Below are 16729 nucleotides of genomic sequence, written 5' to 3' on the forward strand. Positions count from 1 at the left end.
AAATATAATTAAATCTAAACAAAAGATCCACGTAACGCAAACGTATTGAATATAAATTCTACACTCAACAGTTGGTTGAACCCTCACCAAAATTAGTTCTTCTCGAACACCTTCCCTGAATATTGATTGCCGAAAAATTGTTTCGTTCACCTGAAATCCCGGGGCTTGAGCCCTGAGTAGACACTTTGATGATCAAGTTAGTCGGAGAAAACAGTTCAAGAAAGAGTAAATAAAGAATAGGAAAATGAGAGAAAAAAACGTGTATTTCTTGTGTGTGAACGTGTAAAACTATTCAAATATCCTATGAAATCATTGTTGGGAATCAAGCACTTGTACGCAACGAAAAAATAAAAAAATTACATGAAAAACGTTTTTACATATAAATACGTGCACAATTTAGCAATAATGCGTACCTTTTTTTTCTTCCAGCGCAAATTAAAAACATACGTGCATATAATTAATTTGATTTAATTAAAACACATAGCATGGTCGCATTAAATCATAGATCATGCATCATATTATCAAATAATTCACGAAGTCAATCATAAAAAGATCCAGGTGATAAATTGCAATTCATAATTAATCATAATTAATAATTACACAGTTAAACACTAATGGATCTGGATGTTACCTCTTGAAGCATGAGGTGAATGATTCGACGAGAGCGGACTGTCCCAGAAACCAATCCGTGCAGCCAAGTATGGAGCTGAGGCGAAGTGACGGCGACGGACGCGCGGACAACGGCGTTGCGTGCAGTACACGCGCTGATCCTCGGACGGCGTGTGAGGACGCGTGCGGCGGTGGTTCGTCGACTGGATTTCACCTCGTACACTGAGCTCTACAATCATCTGGCACTAGACACGCCAAAGTTATCACAAAATGGAAGAAATGACAAGGAAAAGGACTACCGAACGTCGACAGAGGCGCGTGGACACGACAACTGGGGGTGGGGGGGGGGGGGGGGGGGGGGGTGGGCGACACGGCTTGGCGGAGAAGCAACGGCCGTGAGCTGAGTGAGAGAGAGAGCGGCTAAGGTTTTGTGTGTTGTGTTCAATACCTATTGTTGGCATCAGATTCTCGAGATTAGTTTAGAGAATCGGGTTGTTTGGTGTAGAAGATTGTCATTGATTTTATTCCATGTTTTTTGCTAGGAAATTGTTTAGTCCATACCTCCTAGAGATTTTATTGTATAGGACTTCATTTATTTCCTTATTATTTGTATTAGATTAGGAAATATATTGTAAAGATTCTTTCATATCTAATTTAGGTTGTAGAGATCATGAAGGATTCTATTTCCTTAGAATTGATTTCTTAGGACTCAAGCTAGGTTTATGGTGGTGAATTTCGTGCCTATATAAAGCCCTCAACCTCAGATTCGGGTGCTCGTGGAAAAAGAACTGTTTTTGGCACATGGATACTTGAAAAACTTGTGGTTTAGATTCGTTTATGAAATGATGATCTTGTTCGAAGAATACAATATATTCTTCTAACATTTAATATTTGAGTTTAAGCGTTTCAAATTAGCTCCATGGGTGGGAATAACAAAGATATGATTTGTTTGAACAAGTTAGAGTGCACGGAAATCCAATTAACATAGAAAATAAAGATTGACACATGCCACACGTTACCACTAACTCTTATTAATGCAGGTCAAAGGTTGTTAGGTAAAATATAGTAATATTGGGCAACGAGGAAGCAAGTGTAGGGCCAGACGGGCCATGGCCCCCTCAATTTTTTCTTTTTTACTAGTATATATGTTTATAGTTTATAAAATATTTATAGTTTATACAATGACGAATTAAACTATATGAAAGAGTATATTATGATAGATATGAACCTGAATAACTTGTTAAAACACGAAATTCGTATAAATGCACATTTTGTAATAATGCACTAGTGATTAAATATTGGGCAGATTTTCTATTTCCTCACATATTAGCTAAATCACGTACCAATTACATAATTAATGAATAATTTAAATTATTAAACTATATAGAATAATTTGCATATATAATTTAAATATAGCTTATTTAATTTCATTTTTTTATATAATATATTGTTATATATAATATTAATATTTTTAATGCATTTTGCATATTACATAATAATTAAAAAAAATCATACACCATGGTCAAAAAATGAATAAAAAGATAGATAGTGAGAGTGTGAAAAAATATTGAAGAAAATTTTATAAATTAAAAGGAATAACTAAATTAGAATAATTAATAATTAATGTTTCATATATTATATAATACATCAATATATTCATTGTACTTTTCATATTGGCTATTGCATAACACTTATATAAAAAAAAAACACTATGGCCGGAAAAGAATAACGAAAAAAAGATTGCTAGCTAGCGAGAGAGTAAAAGAATTACTACATAAATAATCTATTTAATAAATCAACATTAAAAAGGAATTACTATATTACTAGAGACGCTGTAAAAGAACTACTATTACTATTGTTTTACTTGTGACATAATGTATATAATATATAATATAAAATTATTGCTAAATAACACAACAAAAACAAAACCGAAAAATAGAAAAAATAAAGCCATAATAAGATTGAGATATGATAATCACAAATAATTGAGAACATGTACACAATATTTAACTAAATAAAGACAAATATACAAACAAATAAAAATAATTGAGAAGAAATACACGATATTTAACTAAATACCAGTGTTCTAAAAATCGGCCGAGGCGGCCGATTAATCGGTCGCCGAGGCGGAGGCGGTCCAAAACCTTTACGATTTTAGTGTAAAGGTTTGAAAAATCGGTTTTTTGCCTGTGAGGCGGTTTGAGGCGGTCCGAGGCGGTCAAACCTTTAAGGCGGGTCAAACTTCGGTGGCAAAAATCGTTTTTTTTTTTTTTTTTTTTTTTATAAATCAAAATAAAAGTTGGGATTTTAATAAAAAAAAATGAGTTTATGCTTTATTTTGTTTATGTTAATTATTATTGTTAAAGAACTAATGATGTATGCCAAGAATGTATGTAAATTCAAAAAAAATTACCTTTTTATTTATATTTTATAAGGATATTTATGTATTATGATCTTATTATTATTAAACTTTTATTATGTTATTAGAATATATACATGATCGAGATATAACTATGTTTAAATATTTTTTATCTATGTTTTGAGTATTTATAAATAATATCTACAAATATATTATATTAAATTTTAAAAACCGATTTATTTTCGATTTATCACCGATTAATCACCGCCGCACCGATTAATCGTGAGTCGGTGCCTGACCGACTCGGACCCGATTACCGATTTTTACAACCTTGCTAAATACAGACAAATATAAAAAAATTAAAAAACAAATGTTGATGAAATTACAACATAATTAAATCTAATAAACATTATCTTAAATACCTTGTCAAATTTGTTGGTGCAATGTGCATCAACACTGTAAGTGTGCAATAGGTCTCCACATTGTTGACAACGTATCTATTCTTCAAATCTAGGGGTGAGCAAAAAAACCGAAAAACCGAAAAACCGAAAAACCGAGCCGTTTTAAACCGTACCGAATAGCAAACCGCATGTACGGTTTTTTATTTTTGAAATACCGAATTATTCGGTTCGGTATGGTGGGAAGGTAAATAACCGAACCGAAAAACCGAACCGAACCGAAACTATAAAATGACTTCATTTTATATAATATATGTATTATTTTACCCTAATATTTATTTTCTATCTTTCAATTACTTGTCTCATTCTAAGCATTTGTTCATAAATTGAGACATTGTATTTTATTTATTTAGTAAGTAAAAATTTACTTGAGTTCATGGTTTTAATAATGTGGTAGATGAAAGTAGGAAAAAAAATGAAGCATAATACATCATCTAAATTACGTAAGTCCTATGAAATTAAAGATTTTATATTTTCATTGCATTAGTAAGTTGTGAAAGTAATTGTAATTGTATTTTTTTGTTTGTACAACTATTTGAATATATATTGACACTTGAACCGAAAAATAACCAAAACCGAACCGAAAAAACCCGAAACCGAACCGAAACCGAAAGAAACCGAACCGATAAAAAACCGACATACACGGTTTTTAATTTTACAAAAACCGATATATTCGGTTCGGTTCGGTTTTTGGCTAAAACCGAACCGAACCGACCCGTGCACACCCCTATTCAAATCCCAACGTCACCGGATATCATACTAACGTTATTTGTATATGCAAAAACAATGAAAATTTACAAACTATATACATGTGCACGGAACTGCAAAATATACAAAAAAAAAAAATTAGTATAAATTATTTTGCCTATATATTAAACAAATCGTAAAAACATTATATACATGTGCAATTAAATAAAATGACAGAACACTAAAAAAATTAGTTCAAATTTATTTTTTTACGAACTTTTAGGTTCGGATGACTGAACATTTAGTTTTTGCTTTTTTTGGTGAAGGGATGAGATGAAAAACTTGAATGTGATGGGTTGGGGATTTTATAGGCGGGTAGAATATGTCGAAAAGGTAAATGCAATAATTAAGGTAAGTATATTAATTTTATTGAATATATGGTTTACAAATGAAAAATAATAAATTAGATTTTAGTTAAATTGAATGATTATATATATATATATATATATATATATATATATATATATATATATATATATATATATATATATATATATATATATATATATACACCGAGTGTCAATATATAAAATATATGTCAAAACAACATATAATACAAATTTAACAAAGGGGACGGCTATTTCAGAATTCAAATACCTACTAGTACTACACCCGTGCGATGCACGGAGTAGCATTTCTAAAGGTAATTAATAAAAGATTTAAATATGTCATCAATAAAAGTAGTAATAAAAATATGAAATAAAATTTATTAGGAAAATTAAATTGACAAAGGGATGTATGAATTTAAATCGTCAAAATATGAATTGATCGTTAAAGAAATGAAGTATATTGAATAAAGCAAAAATTAATAAACTTGCCATACATGTATTCTACAACTCCAGCAATTGACGACATTATTATTTCGTTCTTTAACAAAAATGACTGATATATACATATATAAAATATCAATGCACCCGCAACAAAATCAAGATTGACATCCGGGGAAGCCCTGACAAAGTGTTCAACGGGTGAGTTAGGCTTTTTAAGTTTATCAAGATTCTAAGTCATAATAAGATTTAACGCATGACTTGAATCACACTAAATAGAAACAAATATATTCTAATGCAATTACTTGTTCAACCTTAAAGAAAACTAAAATAAAAAATTGTAAGATAAAATTACTAATTGCATATTATAGCTTTTCAAATGTCAAACATTTGTAAAACCATGAATTAAAATCAAACCCATATTTGTGAAAATCTTAATTGATTCCCAAAATTTGGTTCTAATGTATATGACATAACCAAAAATACTAATATGAAAAGCATCAAAATATTGCCCATCTACAAAGGAAAATGGCGTCATCTAAAGATTGTGAATATTTAGCCTTGTACATAATCCCTGAGCAATCAATTTGTACCTGATCCTGGTCCATGTTCGTAGCCCTTGAGCGAATCCCGATTCCCGTTTTTGGAGAAGACCTTATTTGCTGAGATGGAGACTGAAATAGGGTTGAACATATTTTGATCAAGAAATAAAATTCCATCAACAAAAACGTATGACTGTAGCAATTAAAACGTTAAAAAAATATTTGAATATTAAAATTGACAAATTCGAACATTATGAAGAATCAATATCAAGGTATGGTCGATCTACTAACCTTACATGGGGGAGAATTTTGGTAAGGCGGCCAATAGTTATCATCTGCAAGAAAAGCAACACAATATATAACTAATAGTATTTGAAGGAAAATAGTGTGTTTGTGTATGTTGAAAACGGGGAGGGTAGTAACAAAACATAAGATGGCATAACCAAGACACTTGGCTATCAATTAAAGAACCTATAAGACAGCATACTGAAGCCAACTTAACAATCCTACCACGGATATGAATGTGGTCGACGGAATAGAATCACCTAACTGCAGCAAAACACTTAAAAATGACTAACACTAACTCTAAAATGCGATAAGAAAAAATTCTGAAATACGATAAAAAAAAATTATTAATCTAAAATCCAGAATTACTAACTGCTTAAAGAAATGAGAAAAAAAATCCAATGAGATGCATTTATAAAATCTGCCCTTACGAAATACAAACACAAACACAGCACATCACACACATTTACATTGCATAGCACGGAACACATTAGCGCACACACTTTCATATCTTATATGATGAAAGAATTGAAAATAAGATCCATATTGCTTTTCCCTACTGCTTTTAAAAAACACACTATAGTTCAAAAATTCATACCCGAAAAAACTTGCTTTTTCCTACTGCTTTTGTATGTTCCAATTGTCAGACAGTTGAAATGTATAGAACCTGCAGTTATACCAAATAATAAATCTAAGTTGTGAAAAAGATAAAAAGACATTGATAAATTAAAAAGACCTCGAAAGAAAGCAATAAAAAACACCGGAAAAGTATTGGACGTCACTATAGTAAAATGGTCACTCAAAGTTTTCATTGAAATGTAAATTCGACATAGCTTAATTAAATTTCAAACATAGCATTTAACTGAAATTACATGTCAAAATAGTAATTTAATTTCTTGCTTCAACAGAATACTATTGCTTTTTAAAGCTAAACTATAGCAAATCATTAGTAAACAAATGAAAACAAAAACCTTAGATAAACCCAATTTATTTTATTACAAATTGCAATTATCCGTCGTGTCTGTGAGGAACACTTTTTATGCAGCAAAACTATATATTGAAAATTATTGCACTAAAAAAGGGTTGGTAATGCTGCAATATTTGAAACAATTATATTCTTAAAAATTATAGAAAATAGAAAAGAAATATAAGGGGGTCATCGTGTAGTGTAATTATTTCGAGATACGGAAAAACTGAATATAAAACTTAGATACCAAGAGTACAAAAATTGTTCCTAAACTGCACCAGGAAAAATGTATGCTTATTTATATATAAGAGTATATATATTCATATATACACTGTATGTGGATGTCGAAATTGTTCTTGTTTATTTATTATTACTACTCTAATTTTTTTTGGTAAAAAAATCAAGGAAATAATTAATATAACACATTTTCTACCAAAATTTTAATTCAGTGGAGCTTTTTCAGCATTGATAGTACTAATTCTTTGGAATGTGATGTGTTCACCTGGCTCGAAGGAGGCACCAAATTGGCAGGGCTATTACTATTAGCAGTAAACGGAAGCATCAAACGACTGTATCTCTAAGACGGAAAATCACAACCCATCTTTGAGCTACCGAAAATCACTATTCTCTATCTTGATCATTCAAAATTGAACCACACATGCAACTGTAAGACATCAGTCGGTCGACCACCAATACCATCATATCTAGATAAACTTACATGCTGTTTGGCATCAAGGAATCAACATCTAGGATTGTAATCCGAAATACATGGAAGCTCCTGTATATCATGACTAACATATAAATTCTCCAAGAAATAAAAAGCCCCATTAACTACATAAATAAAAACAGGGGAAGAAGTTATTAAGGTTGTGTAAAAAAAAACCTAAAAACAGGGGGAAAAAAAGAAAATAAATGAAAACGACTCAAAGAAATGACGGAAAAACGTCTAGGGAAACCAACAACCCCATTACCCCATAACCTGGAGATTGTATCTTATAAGGGGATTGAATCGGTAAATTATGCAATTATAAATAATGTTTTGAAGGTTTTGCAGAAATAAAACCCAATTTTTTATTGAAAAAATTTCAGTTCGATGGAAATTCCACAATTTTGTTTCGTTCCCAAAATTTGTGTTTCTCTCTGTCTTTCCCAAAAATTTAAATCTTACTTGAAATTTGGAGCACCACCGGCAGAGGCTTCCACCGGCAAACAATGAGCGGCTACTCCACTAACCCTCCCGGACCAATTTTGTTGATTTATCTGCCGGCGAAATTTTGAAATCTTCAATTTTCTGTAAATATTTCTGTGAACGATGTGTTTGTGCAGTTGGGAAGATGTGTATTGTGCAGATAAGGTTTTTTTTTTTTTTTTTTTAATATGAAACGGTGTTTTTTTAGAACCGTAAAAGAATTATTACAAAAACACTCCTTAGGTCTGTAAAAATTACAGAAAATGCCCTAAGGTTGCCTAGGGTTTGAAACCCTAAGAAGTGCCACGTGTCAAAATATTATGCAATAGATTCTCTTTTTATATATATATAGATTGTTTATCACTTCAATACACCTGAATAAAAATTAGTAATTATTTCTTGGTGTACTTCTTCTTCTTCTTCTCTTCCGCCCTCCTCCTCCTCCTCCTCCTCCTCCTCCTTCTTCTTCTTCTTCTTCCGGGTTCTTCTTTTTCTTCTTCCTACTTCTTCCCACTTTTTGTTCTTCTTCTACTTCAGCTTCTTCCAGCTCCTTCTCCTCCTTTTCTTCCCCCTTTTGTTCTTCTTTTTCTTCTTCCTCATCTTCATCTTCCTTTTCTTCATCTTCATCCTCTTCCTCCTCTTTCTTCTCATCTTCTTCATCCTTTTCTTCTTCCTCCTCGTCTTCTTTCTCCTCTTCTTAGTCCTGCTCCCCTTCTTCCTTCTCCTCTTCGGCCCCCTCATCTTCTTTCTCTCCGCCTTCTTAATGTTCGCCACCTTCCTCGTCTTCATCTTCCTCTTCAACGTTTTCATGCCTCTTCTTCTTCCTTCTTGTCCTTCTTCTTCTTCTTCTTCTTCTTCTTCTTCTTCTTCTTCTTCTTCCATATTCTACTTCTTCTTCTTCTCCTCCTCCTTCTTCTTTTACTCCCCTTCCTCCTCTTATTCTTCTTTCGCTGGAGTTTTCCATCAGTTTAAATAATATACAGTCTGTAATGTTGTTGAGATCATGGGGTTCTACCATGAAGAGTCGTGTAGTGGGATGTTAGGATTATGAAGAAGATTGAGATCGAAAAGAAAAGAAAAAATTAAAATACAAAAGGAACAAAAAAAAAAAAAAAAACAAACAAAGAAACCATTCATCAAAAACCCAAAAAAAATAAAACAAAGGTTGTGTTGGACGAAATAGTATTGATGATTGCTTGAATATAATACAGCTTTGTAGAATAGGGAGTTTGCAACTTCAAGTCAAAAGTGCATCGAACCCTCTCAATTACAACTGATCGTTAGAAACAAACATTAACCTGTAATGGTTATCTAAACCACTCACATCTCACAAAAAGAAAAAGAAAAATATCTGAATTAAAAAATAAATAAATTAAAACAACATTCAGATATAACTAAGTAATAGAGAGATGAATCTTACACCGATAAACATGCCGAAATAACGAATAGACACGATGAAAGTTGTGCAGAGAATCAATCGCTTCTTTTTTTACATTAATATATTGTATATGGATGCGTTCTCTGTATACAAAAACTTTGTATTTCAACTTTAATTTGTCTGAAGAACCTGTAGAGATGTTGAGCAAAGACATGATATATAAAATGACTGAAACAAAAATAGAAAAATGGAAAAATAAATTTAGAGGAAAATATTTTCCGACACAGGAATTTTAATTCAGCCTCTCCCCATACTCTCTTTTCGTAGGTCTTTTTATGTTCACTCTGTGCATACATGTTAAGTGTATATTTTTACACTTAATTGTACCTTTTAATTGGGGCTTTTGGGTGTGTTTTTACGATAATTGGTGCTTAAAATGGGTATTATTTGTATTTTAGGTACAAATTGAAGAATTGGAAACTTATGGGGTGAAAACTGCAATTTCGGGGAAAAAGTGGGCCAAAAGTAAAAAAATCAAAACTTCGAAGAATTGAAGACCGCACGGCCGTCCGGAATTAAGCGTGAATTCTCACACGGCCGTCCGAGTGCCCGAAGACGCGCAGTGAAGAAAGTTTAATTACACAAGGAAACCACCCGCTTATGTTTTTGCACCCTATTTAAAAGCCAAAAAGCACATAATTAGGAATCTATCTTTTTACACGCAATCTAGGAGCAAGAGAACGGAGCAACGAAGACGAAGACTTGACAAATCTTCATCATAGTTCTTCCTTTACTTTTATTTCTGGATTTTTATGAACTTTCGTATTTTTATTATGCTTTTCGTTAAGAACATGAGTAGCTAAGTTTTTATTCTAGGATTTTGTTGGAACCCTATGTGGTGATTCGAACCTATTTTTCTAATATTATGCAAGTTTAAATTCCTTGATTATTTCTCCTATTTGATCTTATTTAGCGCATGAACGTAGCTAATTTATGTTGCTATATGTTATTGTTAGAATTGATTGACAGATCGTTTTAATAATTAGAACAGGGATAGGAGAGCCTTCGAGTAGTTTTCACCGGATGAGTGTGTTAATTGCATGTGTTATCGTAGACATATAGATAATACCTTTGGTAGCCGTTGTCGAGACTTGTTATTTAATGCTCTATTCATACTAGGTTTGCATAGACATATAGTGAATCGTTTATGAATAATAGACTCATAATACACGCGACAGCGGGTTATGAGTAATTTCGTGTCTTGGGTTAATAATCAGGAATCGTAACTTGTATGATAGAGGTTTAATTGGGTGAAGAATTATCGCATAGGGGGAAGATAAAATCCTAGATCCGTTTTTATATTGATATTTTCTCGTGATTATTTGCTTTCTTAATTAGTTTAATTGTTTAATTGATTTAAATTGACAAACTTGCGTAGGCTGGATAAAAATCATAATTGTTAGAATTTGGTACTTAGGATTAGGTAATTTGAGTATTCCCTGTGGGATCGACATCCGACTCTCGCGAGTCCACTTTTACTACTTGTTTGCGATACGTGCACTTGTGTGTTAGGTATTTAGCCCAACAATACACATCAAGCTTGGCTTATTTGCGAGATACAAAAAGTTATCTTAATACATTCCACAAACACTTAAAAGAAATGCATATATTTTTAAAAAGTGACGTGCCATGGCTGCTGCAAAAAATAAAAAAAGAAAAAAAAAAAGGAAAAGAAAAGAAAAATAGCTCGTTGTTAAATTAAATTTGATCTGGTTATACCTTTTGTCGGTGGATTTGCTTGAGATGAAAACGTGGGAGATTTTGTAGGAAAGAATTAGTTCCAAAAAATCTAAGGCAACTCATCAACAGTTATATATAAAGATGTGATCGACGTAGAAGTTAGAACTTTTGGCATGAAAAAACTACCAGCAATGTGAAATGAATAAAAAAAAACTGCCTAAATGTAAAATGACTAAAATACTCCTAGGGTTACCTCTAGGTTTACAGGTCGAAATATCTTCCTTTTACATTTAAGATTAGTTTTTAAGTTTTTTTTGTTCTTTTAACAAATTATCCCTCAAAAAATCTGTCTTTCTCTGCTACTTTGCCTTTTTTTTTTCTCTACTTCCGACGATCCCCTCTTTTACTCCGTCTCCGACTATCTCTTTTTTCTCTAATTCAGGCAACACATATTTTTTTCTCTCTAAAAAAGAATCGATAGTTTTCTCTCTTCCGTTGAAGAGTGATGTCATGCAATTTTGTACGAATATAGAACTTGTGATTAATCATAATATTTTTTTATTGAGGTAGTATTTTTTGTGTTTTAATTTTCTCTTTTTCTATCGAATTGATATATTATTGTAAATATTTGAATGACATTTTTTTTCTTATTAAACAATATATATCTATAGCTTTTTATAAATTAAGTATAATTTAACTTTACGGAGTACGTCTTATGATAATTGTCTTGTGATAATATTTTTTTCATTTGTTGATAATTAATGATTAGTTAATCATTTTACCATAGAATTGGTGATTAATCATAATATTTTTTTATGAAGGAAACGTTTTTTGTATTCTAATATTTCCTATTTTTCTATAATAATTTATATATTATTGTAAATATCCGAAGGATATTTTTCATATTAAAATATATATCTAGAATTTTTACAAAAATTAAGTATGATTTAACTATGGAGAACGTCTTATATGATTATAAGACTTGTCTCTTAATTAATTTATTAATGAATATGACTAAATTGTCCTTCAAAATTTACATATGCAAAGGATATTTTGTCCTTACAAAAAATAGAAGAAACCTCCTATATATTCATACTTTTATAAGTAGTATAGATGGGTTGAGGTTTCGCGTGTCGAATAGTCTTTGAGCCCATCAAGTTTGTACAAGTTTCTATAATCTGTGCTCTGATACACCTTGTAGCACCCCCTCTTACTTAGGTCATAAATCGAACCGGTTTATCAAAACAGTAATCTTTATAGAAGTGTTTATTAGAAAAATATGTATAGATGATCATTTATTAAAAAAGAGCTTGCAAAATTAAAACTTTTGAGATAAAATTTTGTTAAAAATGAGTCTTATATATTTAAAACACTTGTGATTTTCCAAAACATACATGGAAATATTTACTTTAGAAGCTGAATTACTCATTTCAGAATTCACATACGAAATCATACAGGGTCTGATTGGTTTGTAGAATACAGTATGTAAAAATATGAAAAGTCTAAGTAATACATTTTTCCTGTCTGGTTACAAAGAAAAATACTGAGTAAAGTAATTTGGGGAAAAGGGTGAAAAATTTTATAACCTAAAACAAGGAAAAAGTCTTTTCCTGAAAAAAAAAAGCAAGGAAAATGTGAGGGAAAAAGATGATCGGACCTTTTTCCTCCACTGCTCTTCTTATTTTTTTTTTCTTTTATGGATTCCAAATTATATTTCTTAAATTCTCCGCCGCCTTACACAACCTCCCCGCTGGCACAACCTCCCCGACACCATGAGTTTTCCTCTCCGCCACCGACTCTTTCTTGTCCTCCGCCGGATGATTTCTCCGCCCACCCACCACCATCGCCACCGCCGACTCTAGTCCGTCAAAATAATTTCTCGCTCCGCTCACAACCACCGTTGCGCCATTCTTGTCATCCGCCCAGATGATTTCTCCACTTCCACCTTGATGTGTCTAATTGGATCTTAAACCCAATTGGTCCATTAAAGGCCCAATTAAGGAAAAAGTCCAATTAGAGCACCACTTTTATAATTTTCTCTCATATTGAATCTCTACAAGAAGTTTCACACTTCTACAATTGTCCCACATCGAAAGTTTACAAGAAACTAATAGTCAAGTCCTCTTATAAAGACAAGGTATGATTCATTTGTTGATCAATCTCCAATTTAGGTGATAGTTTAGCCTTTGCAAAATATCACTTCCAATATCTGACTTGAGCGTGGAAGTGTAATCGTCGGGGCCACCGCGACGAGTCACTTAGTATCTTGATTTGTTGTGTAGGTTATTCGGCGGACCCACACCTTTGATCCTTTTGGAAACTTGGCAAGGACCCTCGGCATTCCCGATATTGGACTTGAAGATTCCCGGACTTAGGAGACCAGTGGGCTTCAAGACCATTGGGCTGACCCACCATTTTGGAGCAGCATCATTTTGGCGTCGTCTGTGGAAATGCGTACCTGAGCACGTGGCATGGAAGAAGGCGGTCGGAGGATGGATGGATTCTTTCCACAAGAAGCGCGCGAGATCCCGGATCCCCCCAGAAGGGCAAGGACGATCAGAACAGCAAATCAACCAGGAGGGCCCCCGTCTGTCTTGCAGATGAAGACGAAAGAATTGGAAGCCTTGATGGATCGAGCTGCAATGAAGGCGGCGGCGGTGGCAGTGGCACATTACCTCGTCACCCAAGGTGTAGCCCCAGAAGAAGAGCCAAGCCCGGAAGCCAGTGACCTGTTAGGGCCTTACCCAAACCACCCCGTCTTGCCTATCTGAAGCCTTACCAGTCGGAGGAAAGATGTCAATGGGAGACCAGAGCTTCCCCTCAGCATTCGTTAGGAATGCCCAACGCCGGACACCTCACCTTAGCCTATCGTTGGAGAAAGTGCCCCGAAGGAACGATCGCGGGTGGTCGCCACCATTTGACGTCTCCTCAGATTACTCCCTTCGAATGGGAAACCGTCAATGTAGGGACACGCTCAAGGGGACAAGAGGAGCGTAGGCATCGAGAGGAGAGTGGCAACAGGAGGCGCCACCGTCCCAACCACTGCGGAGGCCCTTATCGAGGCAAAGAAGGTAGCAGAATGCCCCAACCAAAGGAAATAAGCCGACGTCGCTCAAGGGTTGGCGATGACAATGCAAGAAACCGAAGGAAAGAGGCAAACGAGTCGGCACCCTTCGCCCTGGTGAGAGTGGATCCGACAAAAATAAGCCCATTCATCCCGGCCATCCTAAAAGAAGCCTTACCCTTCGGGTTTTAGATTCCCGATCTGCCACAGTTCGATGGGACCGCGGATCCCCAGGACCATATAAATAACTTACGCTAATGTCGATCTTTACGGTCTCACGGATGGGGCATACTGCAAGATCTTTCAAACTACCATGAGTGGCCAAGCGTTAGGTTGGTTCAACAAATTGCCAGGAGGGACTATCGAGGATGGTTGCAGTTAGTAGAACAATTCCTTACCCAATATTCCATCAACAAGAAATACGCCAAGAATGGAGCCTATCTTTTCAAGGTCGTCCAGCAAGAAGATGAGGCGCTTAGAGATTATATGCAGCAGTTCGTTAACGCGGTGCATGAAGTACGCCACGTAAACCACGAGTTCTTGGCGGGAATCTTGATGAACAACTTAAGGCATCAACGTTTTCGAGAGTCCCTAGCAGGCTGACCCCCCTCGACACTGGACGAGCTCCTCGGTCGAGCCGAGAAGCACATTCGCATTGAGGAGACCGCGGAGATGGGTTTGCCTGCGAAGGGAAAGCTTGATGAGGAGCGCCACGAGAGAGAGAGAGAGAGAGAGAGAGAGAGAGAGAGAGAGAGAGAGAGAGAGAGAGAGAGAGAGAGAGAGAGAGAGAGAGAGAGAGAGAGAGAGAGAGAGAGAGAGAGAAAAGGCGCCCAACACTCACCTAACCTAACATTCACACCGCATAGCCGTCGAAAAGATAGCGGCAACAGGTGGCGTCAGCACACCAGCACATGGATGGGCGCTAAGGGCCAAAAACTTGAAAATTTTGAAGAGCTTTCAACAGCAAGTCGGGGGGATGTTGTCGCCCACCGCAATATATTCCGTATAATAAGCTACAGTGATAATGAAATGTTTTAATTAGGAGCATACCGCTCGCTGAACTTTTATTTAATTATCGTTATTTGTATATGTCTTTTGATCAGTTTCATTTTAGTTATTTTTCAAACTACTACCCGTAAAACAACAATTCACATACTTGATCAAATACCAGAATTGAATAAGTGGGCTAAAGGAAAAACACTAGCGGTCCAAAGAAGAGCTAGCTCAGCTCGAAACTTGGTGTTTTGTTCCCTGAGGCACCAAAAAGAATTAAAAGATGGACTTCCCACTAGGCAAAAAGCCAAGGGATACCATTACGCCTTAAAAGATAAATCTTAGCTTTTTCTTTGTGAAAGTCGGACTTCCCACTAGGCCAAAAGTCAAGGGATACCGCTTCACCTTAATACATAAATCTTAGCTTATTCTTTGCGAGATTCGGACTTCCCACTAGGCAAAAAGCCAAGGGATACCGATTCGCCTTAAAAAATAAAGCTCAACTCATTCTTCGAAAAGGCACATTTTTTCTAAAAAAACAGCCGTTAGCATTTTTCGAAAATAATAGTTGTCGGTATTTTCATAAAGAAATAAAATTAAAGAATATAAATGAGGTCTCAATGAAAAGGAAAGAACTAGGCGAACATCTTAGTGAACTTTCTAAATTGGGAAGTTTCCAAATTTAGAAGGACTACTGAATTAGGGTTTCCAGTTTCAGAAATTGGAGATCGAGAATTGCCATTCGTAATGATGAGGACGTCTCAATGATTCCGAAAATATAAATGTTATACTTTTCCAATCATTGAGTTGTGAGAAAGAGCGAAGAAAGACTAACGAACTTAAGTTGTTGGGCCCGGTCCAACTTAAGCCTGTTAGGGCTTAAATACAATACACTATAAATATAAGATTTATTGGTCTTGCACAAAAACACAAGTCACAACCCTAACCGTAGCCGCTCACCTCATGTCCGCTGCCCCTTCTCCACCGCCGCCGTTGCCGAAATCGGCGGCCACGCGCCGATAGCTCTTCGATAGTAATTCAAAAAAAAAAGAGAAAAAAATGATATCTCAAACTAATGTTGAAATTAACTAATGATGAGTCAGCTAAACGGAGCACCGACGAAAAACCGCTGCAAAAAAATAAAAAAATAAAATAAGATGACAACTAATTTTAAAGTTAACTAACATTGAGTCAGCTAACCGGAGCTCCGACGATCCACCACCGGAAACAAATTAAAAGGAAAAAAAATAGATAAAAAAAAATGGAATGTCAAAGTCAACTAATGCAGAGTCAGTTAACCGGAGCTCTGACGACCCGCCGTCAGAAAAAAAAATTTAAAAAGAAAAAAGAAAAAAGAAAATGGAATGTCAACTAATATTGAAGTTAACGAATGTTGAGTCAGCTAACTAGGCCTCCGACGACCCGCCGCTAGGGAAAAAAATAAAAAAAAAATAAAAAAAAAATGGAATGTCAACTAACATTGAGTCAGCTAACCATGGCTCCGCCGCCGTAACAAAAAAAGTTACAAAAGAATATATATATTTTATTTAATTTTTTTAAAATAAATAAATAAAAATAATTATAATCAAAATAAAATATGATAAAACAAACCCCGATTAGGGTTTCAAAGG

At 34.4% G+C, this 16729-nt stretch overlaps 1 long non-coding RNA gene across 1 annotated transcript; it reads right to left on the minus strand.

Annotated features, from left to right (window-relative positions):
• Positions 1 to 5773: 5773 nt before the first annotated feature.
• LOC148771550 (uncharacterized) lies at positions 5774 to 8056 on the minus strand. Its single transcript, XR_016030477.1, has 4 exons — positions 7903 to 8056; positions 7237 to 7512; positions 6366 to 6434; positions 5774 to 5817 (listed from the first exon to the last, which is right to left on the minus strand). It is a non-coding gene; the product is annotated as an uncharacterized LOC148771550 (long non-coding RNA).
• Between the last annotated feature and the right edge of the window lie 8673 nt (positions 8057 to 16729).

The sequence above is a fragment of the Erythranthe guttata genome, chromosome 3 (genome assembly GCF_056151865.1).
Source record: "Erythranthe guttata isolate IM_541 chromosome 3, IM_541, whole genome shotgun sequence".
Taxonomy (NCBI): domain Eukaryota; kingdom Viridiplantae; phylum Streptophyta; class Magnoliopsida; order Lamiales; family Phrymaceae; genus Erythranthe; species Erythranthe guttata.